Here is a 15,522-nt window from a genome sequence, read left to right as displayed (position 1 = left end):
CAAGAGGAAGGAAAGGTTGGTTTTTATTCTATAACGAAATTGGTTATTGTAACTCCTTTAATAGATTTGGCGGCTGCATCTAGCATGAATGCTGATCCTACTATTAGTTCAGCAACAGTTCTTTAATTAAAAAATAGTAATGGCATATTAAGAGATACTTCCCCACTGTCGGATATTAGTTTGAATTTAAAAAAAACTACTCTTAAAAAAGATAAAAGTTTTTTTCCAAGAAGAGTAATTCCCCTAGCTCTAAGCACACATTGTTCAAAGAACTTCAAGCATTAGGACTGGTGAAAGATCTACCTAGAAGGAAGATGGCTGAACTCAAAGTGAAGAACGATATGAGAGGTTCTTCTTCTCTTTTATCTCACTAATATGCAAGATGGATATCCCGTTGATAAAAACAAAGTGGATAGATATTTGAAGATTGAGCAAATTATCAAAAAGTTTGGAATAATGCTATCATTGAATTCTGACTTTGGAAGTTGGAAAAAGCTTATGGGATATCTTTCAAAGATATTCTTAAATGATTTTTGGAAATCATTGTTAAAATGTAATTTCCTTTTTAGCTTTTATTTCCTCTTTTTTTCATTTAGTTTGTCATTTTAAACATTTTCTAATTGTTTATGGGATCATTACTAAGTCTTATTTTATAACTGGATGGGAACTCTGGGATACTAATCAACCCTCATGTTGTTTATTTCTTTGGTATCCCCTACATCTCAACAGTTTCAAAATAGGAAATAGTGGGTTTCATATCATTTATAAGAAGTTTAAATTAACAAATTTATTTTCAATAAGGTCCCCTTTTCAAGTTGAAAAAGGAACCATTAGCTTCTTTTACCTAATTTGTATTAGGTTGTCCTTTCTTTTATATTATGCACTTTTGTATTTCTTTAAAAAAAAAAAAAAAAGATTGGGTAGACTAGGGTTGAGTCTATTTGAAATTTCAACTCCAATGTACTATTACCTTTCTTGAGTCAAGTAATATATATGGTGGATACTAAGCTTAGTAACTTTGCTCACACACACTCAAAGAAGTGAGTTGGTGAGTTAAAAAATTTTCTATTTTTTAAACTAATAACACAATAGAATTTATATCATTACGGATGATCATTTCAAATAGAAAACCCTAAATAGAAAACCCTAATTAGGGCACCTCTGTTAATTAAGATTTATTAAACCCATCTTTTTAATTCTCCACAATGTCTTTTCCTCATGCTCTTGTGATTCCTTGGCGACTCCTGGGTTTTCTTTTTTGGGGATCAGTTCCTCTTCAATATGGCTCAAATTTTACTATTTTTATTGAATTCTTTTTCCTTTTTTGATCTCTCATTTGTTTTTATGCTTTTTTTTATCATTTTTTCATTTCTCATGGATTTTGAGCAATGAAGATGCCATCGTCATCATACCCTAGGCTCGCCTAAAATATAAATCATCCTTCTAAATCTTTCAAGCAAGTTATAGTTGGAAGTTCATCTTCTTCTAATTCAAAGGCAGATTTTATATACCTCCTTTAAGGGGTTACCAGTATTGATGTTTGCTGACAAAGTGATCTCGTAACTTGCTTCTCCCTTTACCTTCACTCTCATGGGTATGTTCATTTTGATTAGGCCATATTTTGATGTAATACATAAGTATTTTTTGAATCTCAAACTACCTGGATATTTTATAATGAGTTTGATGGATCAATTCCATGTTGTAATTAAATTTCAAATGAATTAAACTACAATAATTTTTTTTTAGAATAATGTATTATATTCAAGGTTGTGAAATGTGTTTGCTTAAATGGACACCTGATTTTGATGTTCATGAGGAATCTTCGATAGGTCCGATTTGGATTTTTTTTCCTAATACGAGGCTTCATTTATTTAAAATCTTGAGTCCATTTAAGTAACCACATTTTACATGCTTGAATATAATAGGATCTTCTAGCAAATATGTAGCTATAGTCAAGATCATTAGAAAGTTGAATAACAACATGTCTTTAATCAAGTAAGCTAATGTGAAACGATATGGAAAGCTTTAGGTTATGGAAAAATTTGCATATAACATCAAGATTAGGCCACCTCAAAATAAATTTAACCACCAGCATCAAAACATAAGGAGCGGCTAACTGATCAACAACCGAATACTCAAACAGTAGAGCCAGAGAACCCTTGAAGGATGAGTGAACAAAATTTAGTTTAGGAGAAGTAGATGATGTACTAGCTAGAAAAACTTTGGAGGGTTGAGTTTTCCCCTTAAAAAAGAAGTAGAAGTCGAGTTTGAAGATGATGAAGTCGTCATCGCCCAACACCATAAAACCAATGAAACTTCAAAATCAGTGAACACAGGAAAACAAGATGAGAAAAGAAAAATCAATCAAATAGAAAATCCAAAGAAAATAAACCAGGAGGGCCAAAATCTAACGTGCGAGATGAAGCCCTATAATAGCCTTGAAATTACCTGAGATGCCCGAGCGTAGGTAGATGTTGGAAGCGCCTGATATTATGTTTATTATTTATCTTTGTGCTTGATTTTAGGTTGATCCAAAGGAATACCACCTGACTAATATAAAGTAAATCCTTATATATCTCATAAGAACTAAAAAACATAGGAATATGGTATTTTAGGCACACCACTTCCTATAAAATTAAAAGATTTTCTGATTCAGATATTGTGGGATGTAGCGTTGATAGGAAAAGCACTTCTAAAACCTATCAATTTATAGGATAATCTTTAGTCTCCTAGTCCAGTAGAAAAAAGAACTCATTAGCCCTGTCCACTTTAGAGCCTGAATATATAGCCTTAGAAAGTTTTGTTGCATAGGTCATTTGGTTAAATCAATAAATTCTTGATTTAGGACTACCAGTAAGCACCATTACAATCCTATGTAACAACACTAGCAATATATATATTTCAAAGAATCCACTCCAACACTCTAGGACCAAACACATACATATAAGGCACCATTTCGTTAGCGACCATGTCACTAAGGGAGATATATAGCTACATTATGTAGCCACTCAAAATTAGCTTGTAGATTTCCTTACAAAACCATTGGATTTTAAAACTTTCAGCACCTTAATAACCAGACAAGGTGTACAAGATATTATGCTTGAAAATCTAACATATGATTATTTGTTTTTTATTTTATGTGTTTTTCCTTTCGATGATTTTTTTTGTTATGGCGTTTTCTCTTTATGCATGTGGTTGTTTATTTATTTTAAAACTTAAGAATTTGATCACTACTTACTCTAGTACTTAAACTCATCTTAATGAAAAATCTTACATATTTTTGCAAGCAGTGATTGACTCCTCTATAATAGTAAAGAGAAGAAAAAAAATTCTCTCTCTTCTTTTAACTCCTTAAGGGGTGTAATTTCTTTTTGAATCAAAATCTACTTCAATTAAAAACTGGACCAAGAAATATTGATCTATTTCAACTTACTACAATTTCATATCTCATTTGAATATTTTTCAAATCAATGAATCTATTTAAAATTTTGTTAATCAAGTTGTTTATCAATATTAGATGGATAATGTTTTGATTTATGATTTACTCTTCTTTACATTAGAGAGTTAGTTCTTCTTCTCTCTTATTTGGAAGATATTCTCACAACTAAGTATATTTAAGACTTAGAAAGGAAACAAGTTTGCTAAAGTTAAAAAGAGGCACAAAATGGGCCCACAAGTTGAGAAAATGCTCAATGAATGATTAAATTGAAAGTTGCACAAAGTTTATAAAAAATTAAATGATGTGAAAAGTTCACCAAATATTGATAAAAGAGGCACAAAAAGAGACCACAAAGATTTAGCTTTCCTATATTGTAAATCTTTAAATCTTAGATAAATCCATATGTTAATTGATATCGTCCACACTTGAATTTAAAATTCATGATTCTTGGTTCGTCACTTTGCAATCCTATTCTCTTAGATATATTTCTAAGAAGAAGTTTAAAAACTTCACTTTTCCTTTTAATTTTTTTTTAGAATTTGATTTTTGTCGTAAGGAGCCTAAGTTAGAGTTGAGAAAATTCAAATTTCTAACATTTTTAGGTCCAAGTGTTTTCAATACCTTTCTTATTAGGTATTTTGTCCTTATCATAAAATAAAAGTTTCAATTAATGCATCTAATCATTTCCTTAAAAAAAATGTTAATTTGTTTTATGGTTATTTTTGTCTAATTTTTTTAATTTATTTTATGTTGTTCTTTTTTTGTTTTTACTTGGGACACTTTCTAATTATCACATTACATCCATTAGCTTATCCAATTTTTATTCACATCATCTAGTATGATTCATATTATACTATATAAATTGAATGAAATATAATTTCTCTTATCATAGCACATCCAATGGCTAATATCTATCAATTATTGGCGATCAAACTATTTGATTTTTTCAATGTATTGTATGATCCATCTGACAGGAACTATTGGAAGAACAAAATTCGACTAGTTTAATCTTTAATAACACATCATACAACACAATACACCTGTTCATACAGCATAGACTTATAAGCCAATGATTGTACAGGGTGACTCCCCGAGATAAACACTCTCTCTAATCATCCAATACAATGTCTGATCATATTGTATGATAAGACCAACTTTCCGACTAATTGTCTAGACAAATTATATGCACCCAATCATCCTATATGATCTCATGATTGTACATTATGAGCTTGCCATATTTTACTTAAATAGCCAAAATTCCATCATTCTCTTCACACATTTCTACTCTTTACATTCTTCTCCTTACCTCTTAAGATCTTCATGGCTGGAGAAAATCGTTCTCAAGACCTTATGAGTATTTCCTATAGACACACTGTTGATCCTAGATTTATTGAGGTTGCTGATGAAGAGGCCTATAATCAATATAAAATTACTTGAATAACCCCTTCCAAAATTGTTAACTAAGAGGTTCTAAACAATATGGTACTCCATCTGTTTGCCCATACCACACTTGTCTTCATCATTGCCTTTTCCTAGTCCATTCAATTTTGAACATCTATTTAAATTTTCTCCAAGCCTTCAAATTAATACTGCAGTTACTGCCCTAAAATCTAATGTTAATAGAAGGCCCATGGAAATAACTTACCAAGACTTCTATGAATCTCTTCACCTTTCCACTACTAGTGACAAATTCATATTTTGGCCACAGATCCTTATTATAATTAAACCAAAGCTAACACTATTCTTAGAGAATCCACTATTAACTATTATATTCCTACTATCAAAATATATGTACAAGATGCTAGGATCATCTAATATATTCTTCAAAATTCTATCATTCCTAAAGCTGGTGATACGATTAACATTACACATGATCTCTCACTTTCTACCTATTATATAATAGCTCAAATTTCCTTTAATGGAGGTGATCATATAATTCAATACCATGATAATCTTAACTGCATTAGAGGTTATATACACAAAAGAAAGACTAATCATACCTTAGTACATCTCATTACTTTTATCTTAGAGTCCAAATAAAATCTTCAATTTTCTGCCCTACCTGATTACCTACCAATCTTCTATTCCAATAACTCCTTCAACATTGTTCAAAGTGCTCACCACTATAACCTTTAATATGTTGACAAAGATCTAGAGGATGGAGAGGAAGAAAAACATCAAGAACCTGCTCCTATCTACCAGTAATCTCAAATTTATCAGCTAATTCATAAGATTGATCAGTCGGACGCCCATTTTTACTCTTACATTGTAGCGCATAAACATCAATATGAATAACATTGAACTCACTTTGACTCCTACGTAGTCCAGTAGTAGCAATAGCATTATCAAGATCTAACCTAATTTGGAAAATAGTTTGCCTCCATTCATCACTACTTTCAGTCACCACCACCACCACCTCTTAAACATGGTCCTTATGTTTTATAACTTATTTTGGTTTTAATTATTTCTATTTAGTGTGTTTTCCTCCTTTTTTTGATGTCAAAAGGGGGAGTTGTAGTGTATTATTAATTATTTTCATCTTTTGTTTTAATGAAGCTAGTTTCCTAGTTTAATTATTTTCTATATTATTTATATTCTATTTTATTTATGTTTGGCTAGTATTTATTTATAAAAAATTAAAAAATAATAAAAATAACAAAAAATAAATAAACCCTCCTTTATTAAATGTAATCTTCTAAGGGGGGAGTTTTAGAGAATGTCAAAGTGCATTGAATTTCGTTAACAACAATATTTGCCATCTTTAAAATGGGAAGATTATTACAAATTTGAACCTAAACACTATAATTTTAATGAAAATAAATATTATTTTTTCCATAGATTTATCTTGTATTAATTATTACTATTAAATATCTATTATGTTGCCTTGCTCACTAATATTTCATGTCCATAGTTTACTTGCAACTTCAATCAGCTCAAGATTGGGAAGACTAGGGTTGAGTCTATTTGAAATTTCAACTCCAATGTACTCTTACCTTTCTTGAGTCAAGTAATATATATGGTGGATACTAAGCTGAGTAACTTTGCTCACACACACTCAGAGGAGTGAGTTGGTGAGTTAAAAAATTTTGTATTTTTTAAACTAATAATACAATAGAATTTATATCATTGTGGATAATCAGTTCAAATAGAAAACCCTAATTAGGACACCTCTGTTAATTAAGATTGATTAATCCCATCTTTTTAATTCTTCGCAATATCTTTTCTTCATGCTCTGGTGATTCTTTGGCGACTCCAGGGTTTTCTTTTTAGGGATCAGTTCCTCTTCATTATGGTTCAAATATTACTATTTTGATTGAATTCTTTTTCCTTTTTTGATCTCTCATTTGTTTTTATGCTTTATTTTGATCATTTTTACATTTCTCATGGATTTTGGGCAATGACGATGCCATCATCATCATACCCTAGGCTCGCCTCAAATATAAATCATCCTGCTAAATCTTTCGAGCATGTTATAGTTGGAAGTTCATCTTCTTCTAATTCAAAGGAAATTTTTGTTCATACCCCCTTTAAGGGGTTACCAGCATTGATGTTCGATGACAAAGTGATCTCATAGCTTGCTTCTCCCTTTAGCTTTACTCTCATGGGTAAGTTCATTTTGATTAGGCCAAATTTTGTTGTAATACATATGTATTTTTTGAATCTCAAACTACCTGATCTTTTATAATGAGTTTGATGGATCAACGCCATGTTGTTATTAAATTTCAAATGAATTAGACTTCAATCGATTTTTTTTAGAATAATGTATTATATTCAAGGTTAGGAAATGTATTTGCTTAAGTGGACACTTGATTTTGATGTTCATGAGGAATCTTCGATAGCTTCGATTTGGATTTTTTCCTAGTTTAAAGCTTGATTTATTTAATTCTCAAATTTTATGCTTCTAACATTGGTAAACCCTTATAAATGGATCAATCAACTATGTCGATTCCCATTCGTCTGTAACTAGGGTTATGGCTGGAATTGACATATCAAGAAGCATCCCAAGGAAACATGGATTTATTTTGAGGTTAATAATTACCAATAAAAAGTTAATTTTAAAAATTTTCTTTTATTTTATACTTATTATAAAATGCACAAAAATTGTAATGTTGAATGATTCAATTTACATCCTGATTTACATAAGCTTAAGGAAATATCTACGAATTATAAGGGAAAAGCGGGACTAACCCATTACAGGAAAAAGCTTCAAGTGCCCTACTTGCATCAGTTGGACATTTCTAATGTTCTAATGTAAATCATCCTTCTAAAAGTAATGGTTTCTTTATGCCCTTCATGGGATGAAACATGGTGATCCTATATGTCTTGCTTTCTTTTTTATTTCCATGGAGTATTTATCTAGAGGAATTTCTGATCTTTACCAGAACTTTCTTAGTAACTTTTACAAAACTTTGGGTGGCCTTCCTATTTCTCATTTAAATTTTGCTGATGATGATATTATTTTTTCTTATGCATCTCTTTACATGGTTAATATAGTTAATTTATTATTTAATAGTTGCACTAGCAATTGTATTAATAAAAATAAGAGCTATTTTATTATTTTTAACAATGTTTCTCATGATCAGATGCTTGCATTAAGAATAGTACTAGTTTCTTACAAATTTCTTTACCTCTTAAGTATCTTCTGGTCCAACTATATAAGTGTAGGAAGAAAATGTTTCTTTTTGATGATCTTATTTCTTTGGTGCAAAAAAAAGCTATGTTGGAATTCTATTTTTCTTTATTTTTGGGGTAGAATCACTCTTATCAAAAGTGTTTTGTGTTCTTTACCTGTGTATATCTTTCAAACTTTGTAACCTACTAGTGCTACCTTTTTTTCTAAAGAAAATGCCAAATAGCATTAAAAAAAGCTTATTATAAACTAATTAAAGCAATTCTAAGCCATTACATTCCTCATTTAATAAAGATAAGAAAGAAGGATAAAAAAAGGAGCAATGTATATAGACTAAGGTCATCCTAAAAAAATTACTAAATAAAGCTAAATTAGCACACAAATCAGCTAATTTATTACACCTGCTAATAGAAAACTTGAATGAAACTTCATTAAATTATTTAAAAAAAGTATGGTCTTCCTTGAAAAAATGATTAGCATTTAGTTTCTTCATTAAATTTCTAAGCATTATGTTCCATCATCCATCTTTGAACAACCTTCTTCAACGCATGAACCACAATTAATTTCAATTGGGATACATCCCGATGTAGAAATTTGAATCCAAAAGAAAGAAAGAATCTTCCTTTATGATCTGTGAACACTGCACCAATACCAGCTTCGTTTGATTTTAAAAGAGAAGTATCAATATTAATCTTTATCTATTCGGGTGGAGGGGACTGCTAAGACAATTATAGCTTTCACTAGTTAACACCCCAGTTGTCCCAATACATATTCATATCAAATGTTACTGAAGCCAATGAAATAATATTTGCAGCAACTGTAACCATGTTATCCTCTTCTTCCACATTAACCACTTTATTTCTACTTTTCCAAGATAGAAAAGTTGTTGTATAATATATATGTGCAATGAAAGAGTTTGTAAATGATAACCTTCTTAAATTCACTATAAAACTAACAAATATAGAGAAAATCAGCACTTGATATCCCCATTTACTCAAAACTTTTATTACTTGCCTCAATTTAACACAACCCATAGCTATATGGCTCACATCCTCCACTGCATTGCATCTTCTCGGACAACTATCATGATCTAACATCCTTCCATACATCAAAAAAACATAGAAGGAACAACATGATTATTTAGATTCCACCATAATAACTAAACACGAGGTCTCATCCGGAACATCTTCTTCCAGCTCAAGTAATCATCTTCAATCTCATTTTCCATTGACACCTCCTGATCCAATACAGTAATGGTCTTCTCCATTTTGTTTCCCTTTAGCTCCACTTGATCCATACAACCGTCATTCTCCATTGGAACTTGTAGAATTACTTCTATAATTTTTTTTTTTAAAATAATTTTCAAGTTGAGACACAGTCCATAATCCATTTAAGATAAAACTATTTAGTCCATATCCTATCTCTTTCTGATAAAAAACAAATGTGTGCCACTTAGAAATACTCCTATCAAGAATCCATGCATCAAGAAGTATATTAATTAAATTACCTCTCAAAATTTCCATCTCCCAATTGGCTTGAGAAATCAAACACTGTTAAGCATTATTTTCCAAGTAATCTAGCTTCCCTTCTTCAGTTTAGCATTCCAAATGTATGTACCGTATTTTGCCACCAAATTATGATTCAATAAAGAATTCATTTTTTTAATGAAATTCCAAGAAAATTTTGCATGAATTTTGTTGAGTCTAGTAATTAGGATGTTAAGCCTAAGTTAATGTCCCAAGGCTACCAAGAGGGGGGGGGTGAATTGGTAGTTTAAAAATTTTAAGCCCTCTTATAAAAATATGTTGAACCGAAATAAAATTGTTTCTTTTAAGTTTTGTAGAAAATGTTTTTCAACCACAGAGTTTTTAAAACTAAAAAATTAAATACGGAAATGTAAAAAAAGTAAAGTAAATGACACCAAATTTATAGTGGTTCGGTCTAAAACCAGACCTACATCCACTCCCCAGAGGCACCCTCTGAGTATTGCACTAATACCAATAGTGACTCTCCTTTTGCACCCATAGCAAGGCGGAGAAGCCTTTACAACACACTGTTTTCTCCACTACCCGGTGCGGCAGAGAACCGTCATCCTTTTACACAATCCTAGTGTTGGCAGAGAACCGTCCGTCCTTTCATACTCTCCTAGTCTGGGCAGAGAACCCTTCGGCTATTCACACTCTCCAAGTGTAGGCAGCGAACCCTTTGGCTATTCACACTCTCCAAGTGTAGGCAGTAAACCCTTCGGCTATTTACACTCAAGTGTCGGCAGAGAACCGGAACATCTTGATAGATCTTCTCACAAGAATCTGGAAGGAAGAAGGAAAATAGTGAAGTAATCCCAATTCACTAGTAGAGATTCTTATCTTTGAACTCCAAGTGAAGCCTTCACGCTCCAGTGGTAGAAATCCTCTTTTGAATACACTCTTACACTCTCTCCTTGGCTATTCTTTCAAAAGGCACGAAGATCAAATGACAAAAAGATTGGGTGGCAGTCTAATTTGGACTATATATACAAAAGACAAGAAAAACCGCCCAAAAACTGCAAGTTTTCAATTCTGTACGCAGTGGATCGTCCCGTACGATCGTTGATCATCCTGGACGATTTTACTTAAACGATTTGAAACGGGTATTTGTATATGTGTACGAAATGTCTTCGTACAGATGATCGTCCCGTACGAACTATATTCGTCCGGTACGAACGGTTATTACAAGATCGGTTCTAGAAACTGCTGAAAACCTTTCTAAGTCGGTTAATCGTCTGGACGAAAATTTGTTCATCTGGACAAAAATTTTACAAAAGACTAATCATCATGTACGATAATTAATTTCGTCTGGACAAAAATTTTACAGAGACCAGATCGTCCTGGATGATAATTAATTTCGTTTGGATGAAAAATTTACAGAGGACCAATCATCATGTACGATAATTAATTTCGTCTGGACGAAAATTTTATAGAGACCAGATCATCCTGGATGATAATTAATTTCGTCCTGGATGAATAGGACTTAGAAAAATTTCTCAAGCCAGTTCCTATTCATTCCATGTGCTTAATAAGAGATAACTGTCTGATCGTCCCGTACGAATGGATATCGTCCCGTACGATCAGTATAAATTATATATGATCTCCTTATGTGTGTGTGTGTATATTTTTATTCACTCAAATTACAATCACTCCCTTTCAATTTTGATTCAAAGAAAAGTACAAGCTTCAAATTTACAAAGTATTTCATGCTGAAATTGATTTGAAGTCTTCGCAGTCTGGAGTTTGATTTTCCTGAAATGTTAGTACACACAAGAGTAAATACAAATCTTCTAAAATTGTTAGGAGATAACTACATATTTGAACAATAATATTTGGAATCATCAAAACTATATAAGTTGCAAAAATGTAAAGCGTGCAAATAGCAACTAACTTAAAAAAGTTATCCTACTTTTGAAACTATAGAATAAAGGCCACAACCACCCTTATCTTTTGGTGTACATAATATATTCCAAGTAGTATAATGCATACCTTTATTATTATCTTATTTTTCCATATGAAACATCTGCACATTTTGTTAAAATCTCTCAATATTCCCATAGGCACTAACGAATATGTCAGTAAAAAAATAGGAAGAGAAAATAAAATTGATTTATTAAGGACCATCCTTCCTTCCAAAGAAATAAATTTCTTCCCTCATGTATTCAATTTATTCAATGTTATTTCAGACAATTTTTTAAAATCTAAGGAAACAAGACTTCGTAATGCAATTTTCACTCCAAGATAGTACATTTCAGAAATAGTTCTAAAATTTAGCAATTAGGAAATCACTTTCTTTCTCATTACTTTGATAAATTTTCCAAAAAAAACAATAGAGTTATTAACATTCACCTTCTGGCCCTACCACCTGCAATACGTATAAAGAATACCTTTTACATTCTTCACACTCTTCTTTTAAGCTTAAAAAAATGAGAATATCATCTACGTATAGTAAATGATTAATCTTTGGTACACTTGTAGCAATTTTAATCCCAATCATTCATCCCCTTTGAAGAAAAAACATTACATAAAAGTTGTGAACATATTATGAATATGAAGAGATAAGGAGACAAGGGACATCCCTGCCTTAACCTACACCTTGACTCAATCCAATAAGAATTATTCCCATTAATCCATATAGAATTTCTTAATTCAAGTACACATTCCAATAAGGATTGGAAAATTATTTAATGAGTTCTTTTGGCATCGTTCAAATGTGAACTTGAAAATTATTTGGTCCTCCTTGAACTACTGTTATGGGGTGCTTGAAGAATAGGCTTTGGATTGTAAGAACATGTGGGATTTATCTTATGCTTTCTCTTATAAAATTCGGTTTTATTTGTGATCTAAGATTTCTCTTTGGTATACTTTCATGACTAATAAGTATTATGTTGGTAAGCATTCTACTATGTGTTTCTATAAAAATGGTGATTCTAGGGTGTGGAAAAGGCTTGGTGATATCAAATGGAGGGTTAAACCTCTTATAAGATGGGGACTAGGTAAGGCTAACCTCTTCTTTTGGCAAGACCAGTGGTTTGAAGGTCAGTCCATTGGTCCTTTTATTTATTCCTCCTCCATGATCGCTACAAAAGTGGATGTTTTTTTCTATTAAAATAATTGGGATTAAAATGAACTTGTTGACATCATTCCTAATACTATTATTATTAGAATTTTGAATCTGTCTATTAATATTGATTCGGAGCATTTATTATTATGTGATTTATCTCACAATGGAATGTTTAATTTAAAAGATTCTTGGCATGAGTTCAGAGAGAAGCAATGCTTTAAAAAAGTTTATTCCATGATTTGGCATAAGAGTATTCTTAAGAATACTTTTATTTTTGTTTGGAGAATCAAGCACAAATACATTCCTATGGATGAAAATTTGAGAACAAGAGGTTTTATCTTAACTTCTAAGTGTCAATGCTACTTTCATGATGGGAATATGCATCATGTATTTATTTTTGGTTCGATTGTTATTAAAATTTGGTCTTACATTGATGATATATTCAAGTTAAATCAATTTAATGCTCATATTTCTATTAATATGCTGCTTGATAATTAGTTCATCAACTCTATACGGTACATTAGAAATGTATTTCCTTTTTAATTTTATGGTTTTTGTGTATTGTAAGAAATAATTTTATTTTTAATAATTATAGTATTGACTACCATCACATTATTAGGAACATTAAAGATAAAGTGTGTAAACTTTTTGCTTCAAACTTTCTGGCCTCCAAAAATTTTAAAAATTATTATTTTGTTACTCAAAATCTTGGCATATTATTGTATTATAGAAATACTTTGGACAAACCTAAGTTGGTTCATTTCATCAAACATCCCTATAATATTAGTAAATTAAATGTTGATGGGCTCGTTAAAATTGGAACTATTGGGTATGGTGGAATTATTAATGTTGAGCATGGGAACATGATCATGATTTTTTTCACACCATTGGAAAAGTGTTATGTGGTGAGGGCTGAGATTTATGCTATTTTAAATGGTCTAAAATTATGTACTTCACTTGGTGTTACTAATATTGGAATTACGGTGGATGCGACTTCTACTATTCATTGCCTTATGAAGCAGATGGATAGTATTTACAACCTGGATCTTTTTTACCTTATTTAAGAAACTAATCGGCTCTTAATTTTTATCAACTTTACCATTTCTCATGTTTTTTTTTAAGAAAAGAAAAAGCTGCATTAATTAACTGAAAAAAATAGGAAACAAAAAACAACTGCAAAGTAGATTCCCCCTTCATGATCGTAATAAATGAAGGAGGAACCATATCCAAGCATAACTCTTCCCAAGTAAAATTACCAACAATAGCATAGCTAGCATGTTGCAAATATATTTTCATGACTTATGTTTTGATGATTGACAAACACTATTGATTCTCTTGGACTGCCTTTTATTTCTAACTTTTCAGGAATCGAAGATCGGACGAACAAACGAAGCCAGTTCAAGATTGCGTAGGTTAGGGTTGAGTCAATCTGTAATTTGCTTTTTCTCTTCTTGAGTCTATTTTTAATATTCAAAGAGACTGATGCTAAGTAACCCTACACACACACTTGAGAGACTTAGAATTTCTATTTTTACTCATATCGACAAGGACGATATTTACATCGTCCTGGAACATTAAGCTTAAAACGGAAAATCTAAACAATGATTCTTAATTAAGGCAGCCGTCATTAACAGATCATCCTGGACGATACGTGTATCGGCCAGAACGATAATCTCAAAACAGAAAGAAATTTCCGCCATAAACAATTATGGTATTTTGTATTTTTTGGTAATCGGCCAGGACGATGTTGGATCGGCCTGGACGATATTCACAAATTATGCCTTAATTGATCAGCAAAATCAAGGAAGTAATTAAGGATGATTGATATGATCATATCATCCTGGACGATCGTAGGATCGGCCAAGACGATCTATTCAAAAACCTTAGTTACTTCTGGATGATAATATCGGCGAGTACAAATTCACGGCGATGCTCTGGACGATTTTTCTCTAATTTAAACTGATCGGCCTGGACGATCGTGAGATCGGCCTGGATGATCAAGCCAATTTTAAATCATCCAGTTTACATTCAGGGCGATGCTCTGGCCGATCTTCTGAGATTTGTACTTATCGGCCAGGACGATGTCGATATCGGCCTGGACGATATTGTCGGCAACTTCCAATTAATGAGCTCCTTTGAAGCTCTTCTATTTAAGAGCTCTTATTCAATGTTTTGAACAATATTTTGCTGCTACCTTGACCTGAGAAGACCTTGAGGAGGAGGGAGAGAAGAGGAGAGAGAGAGAGAGGAGAGGATCTTATGAGGGGGAGCTTGTGAGGGGATTCATAAGGTTGCTTCAGGATCGCTCTGCTTCTTCTTCGTCTAGAGTTCTCGTCCGTGGAAGGGTGGTAGAGTAAGGATTCAGCATCTGATTATGTTTGTCTGCTAGCTTCAGAAGGAAGCAAAGGAGATAGGTTCTCTACCTGCCGGGTGGCAAAAGTGGTTCGTTGTAAAGGCTTCTCCGCCTAGCTGTGAGGGCTAAAGGAGAGTCACGATTGTAGTGCAATACTCGGAGGGCACCTCCGGGGAGTGGACGTAAGGTCAAGTTGATCGAACCACTATAAATCTCTGTGTTCTTATTTCTTGCTTCGCACTTTAATTCTTCGCACTTATTTTTTTATGGTGTGATTTTGGTTTTATGAGATTTTACTCTTTTTGAAAGAAAATTTTTTAAATACCAATTCAACCCCCTCTTGGTTAGCTTGGCAGTTCTATTTAGCGGCTTAAACATTCCTCAACAAAACTTTCAAGTGGTATCAGAGCGGGATTCAATAAATTAGTTTAAAACTTTTTGAATTTTGATCGCATGGGCTAACCTAGGAATCAGTAACACTACGAGCAAGGGTATTCTATACCCACCATC

This window comes from Dendrobium catenatum, unplaced genomic scaffold (assembly GCF_001605985.2).
Source record: "Dendrobium catenatum unplaced genomic scaffold, ASM160598v2 fragScaff_scaffold_72, whole genome shotgun sequence".
NCBI classification, from domain to species: domain Eukaryota; kingdom Viridiplantae; phylum Streptophyta; class Magnoliopsida; order Asparagales; family Orchidaceae; genus Dendrobium; species Dendrobium catenatum.
The sequence above is the reverse complement of the archived record's forward strand: the minus strand, read 5'-3'. Positions refer to the sequence as shown.